This window comes from Anastrepha ludens, chromosome 2, assembly GCF_028408465.1.
Source record: "Anastrepha ludens isolate Willacy chromosome 2, idAnaLude1.1, whole genome shotgun sequence".
NCBI classification, from domain to species: domain Eukaryota; kingdom Metazoa; phylum Arthropoda; class Insecta; order Diptera; family Tephritidae; genus Anastrepha; species Anastrepha ludens.
This window is the reverse complement of record NC_071498.1, coordinates 142443593-142447227: the sequence shown is the minus strand read 5'-3', so window position 1 is coordinate 142447227 and position 3635 is coordinate 142443593. Positions and strand designations below refer to the sequence as shown.

Below are 3635 nucleotides of genomic sequence, written 5' to 3'. Positions count from 1 at the left end.
TATGGAACGGAACGGTGGTGACAATTGATTTACATGGAGCTGTCATTAGTTTCATCGTGGAAGATTTAGGAAGATCTCGATTATATTCGACGATACAACCGATATTATTGTACCCCCAAATTCTGTTTTCTCTTTTAATGATCTAAATTCCATTTCTGAGTCTTAGACTCAGCTGACACGCGCGTACGTTTACGTTGGTGAGTGTGAGCGCCATTCTATTCGGGGCGTAAAGAAAAGTTGTATTTTATACCACTGTCAAGCTTGAGAACACTGCTGTCCCACTGGAAACAGATGCTCTCTATGAGACCGAACACTCCTGGATTTTTCGGTATTGATTGATTGATAAATCTTACTGCTTATCGCTATATTTAATGATGCCTTTATATATAGGTTCCAACACTCACTAGTACATTTTCTACATCAACCTTGAAATTTATTTCGTTAAAAACACTACTCAGAAGTCGTTTTATCCGTTTGAACCGAGCGATCATCGAAGAAACAACGCTTGAAATATGCCATAAGACAAAATTAGAAACTATGTTCATAAACCTCACGCTGCCAGATAAAACGATATATCTCCTTATCGCGGGTGGAGAATCTTTCATTTTGCATTGAAAGTAAATGAAGACTGACTACAGAAATGATCCTGTGAAGTATAGTCTTAACTTTAACATCATCAGTATGAAGTTCTTATGTTAAACTGCTTATAGAACGGTTGAGAAGTGGGAATACACTGAGCATCAAAGAAACGCCAATGCCAGCGAGTAAAATAGTTTCGTATTATTTAAAAATACAACATTAACTTAAGCCAGTTTACTACCTGACCAGTGGCAGCTGCTACTTTGTCCCAACGCTACACACAACTTACATTAGCGCGCTACGAATTGAGTGTGCAGAAAAGCAACAACACCATCCTTTGTGAATTGTCAAAATCTAAGTCAAAAATCTAAATAGTATCCGTAAATTTAAAATGTAATATATATTCCTTTGGCCCATAAAGCGGTCATATGCTATATGTTAATCCGCTAGGTGCCGCTGAATACGGATTATTGGAAAATCCGTGTTCAAAGTCTGATTTTAATGAAATAAAAATCTATGTTGGAGGTGCAATTAAAAATATTTATACGGAAACTGGATGCGCTCCATGTTATAAAATCTGTGATTAACTTCCGATTTTGACTGCTCCTGCAGATTAGAATTAGCACTTACACCCTTCATTGTGTGTTTGACGGAGCTACTTCTCCTATTTGTGGTGTGTGTCCTGATGTTGTTCAACAATTGGATGAACCTACAGTTTGAAGCCGATTTAGACCGATAGATTTTTGGTTATAAGGATCTTTTTCATGGCGGAAATGCGATTAGAGGTTTGTTCTTGCCTGCATAGGGGCGACTGCTATAAAAAAAAAGATTTTATTATTTAGTGTTTCATGCCAGTAGTTTCGAGCCCAGTTGCTATCGAATGATAGGCATATACCTACTAATCGATTCAGCTACTTCGGCCAATTAGAAGTACGTCTACAAAAATGACTCTGCTAGGTGGCGCTGGAGTCGAGGTATTCGGAAAATCCGTATTTGTGGTCCGATTTTGATGAAGTTAAAAACATATTTAACTACTTTCGATTTTTAAGATATGTAGATATGTTTTTACACATTTATAGGAAATAATTTATATATATAAATAAATTTGTGTCCAAGCTCGCATGCATATCTGGACGGGAATTTTTCCCCGAATTTCTTCAATAGATAACGGAAAATGTTCGGATAATTCTACTTGAAAATTCAATGAGAGAAGATAGGTTATTTGGTTGTCATTATTATTTTAATTTTTTTTTTTGATAAGTGGTAACCCTACAGTACCTAAAAGTACGGTATACATATTTTCGAAAATGTTCCGCATGATGCCAGGGCTATATAATCTAATGTGTGTGCTAGTATATTTAATTAACCTTTTTGAAAAATTTTTGTCGATAGGTGACAACCCTATAATTTTTAAAAAGATATTTTAGATGGAACGTTTTACATACATTCCGCAAAAATACCTTCACTGCAACTCATTTAACTTAAAAATTGTTTTTTAATATTTCGAAAATCTGGGATCAGCATTTTTCGCAAATTTTTCCTTACAAGCCTTCCATAGCCAGAAAAAAACAAAACAGAGAAAAAATTAAAATTAAAAGCAAACAAAAAAAAAACAATAAGAATAAAAATTAAAATTAAATCAATCTGTTGATCCGTTTGTGGGTGATGCGCTTTTTCATAAAATATAAATGCATTTTTATATAATTACAAGGTGGCACAATTTTTTCACTAAATAAAAAAAAGGATTTTGAATGATGGAAATCTTTATTTTGGCCTTTAGCGCTGTTGATTGTCTGTTTGTATTCGGCAGCTGTGTAGTTTACAAATATTAAATATGATTCACCTACGACGGCATTTGCAAAACTTATAATGCGGTGATTAATTTTGCGCCACTTTATATATAGATTTTAATCTCAATTTGACGTTCAATGATATATTGTAATGATATTTAATGTTATGCTTTGATTACTCTTCCATTTAAAGTATACCCATTCGATATTTATATGTACAGTGTGGGTGAAAAGTTTTTGCTTACAAAAAAAATGCATTCGAATTTTTATCCAATTTTTACAATCCATTTTTTTATTTTTTTTTTAAGTATTAAATGGCATCTATTTAATATAAAATAAATATTTAATTAGGCTCATTTTAGGAAGATCTCGCACATATCCGACGATGCAGCCGATGTTATGGCACCCCAACTTCAGTTTTACTTTTTTAATTACTTGAATTCCATTTCTGGGTTTTGAATTCCATTTCTGGAACTCTGAATCACTGAGTTTGGAAGCCTTGCACCGATGAGTTCAATAGTAGAGTAAAGTCGGGTATTGTAGGCTCCATTTTACCTTGAATTAAACCAAAATAATCGTAATGAAAAACCGATCTTTTTTTCTTTCTAACATATATTGAATTATCTTTACATTTTATTGCAAAATATAATCGTTTTCGTCTTATAATATATTGGGAGGTTGAATTAGTTTTAAAGGTGACGTTGGCAATACTGAATATATATTCATGACAAAGCCTCATCCCTAGGCTTTGTTTATCAGTATCTGTCATTTCGCTGAAGTATAAACAACACAGTGTTTTCGTGCTTCGAGTATGTCAACTTTCGTGCCGTCGAAACGCAATTTGCGGGAAGCTTTGCTTTTCTGCTTCAATTTGAAAAAAAATACAGCCCAAGCCCGTGAATTGCTGCAGGAGGCCTACCCAGACTATACTCCGTCGATTTCAACATGTGAGTACTGGTTTCGACGATTCAAAAGTGGTGATTTTCACACCGAAGACAAGGAGCGTCTTGGCCAGCCCAAAAAGTTCGAGGACGCGGAATTGGGGGAATTGGTAAACGAGGACTCGTGCCAAGCCCAAGAAGAGCTTGCTGAATCATTGGGCGTTGATAAATCAACCGTTTGAAAGCGTCTAAAAGCGATGGGAATGATCCAAAAGCAAGGACATTGGGTCCCGTACGAGTTGAAGCTGCGCGACGTCGAACGGCGACTTTTTACGTGCGAATTGCTGATCGAGCGACAAAATCGGAAGGGGTTTTTGCATCGGGT

At 35.4% G+C, this 3635-nt stretch overlaps 1 non-coding gene across 1 annotated transcript; it reads right to left on the bottom strand.

Moving 5' to 3' along the window:
* Positions 1-449: 449 nt before the first annotated feature.
* Positions 450-663, bottom strand: LOC128856164 (small nucleolar RNA U3). The gene has a single exon (XR_008453820.1). It is a non-coding gene; the product is annotated as a small nucleolar RNA U3 (small nucleolar RNA).
* Between the last annotated feature and the right edge of the window lie 2972 nt (positions 664-3635).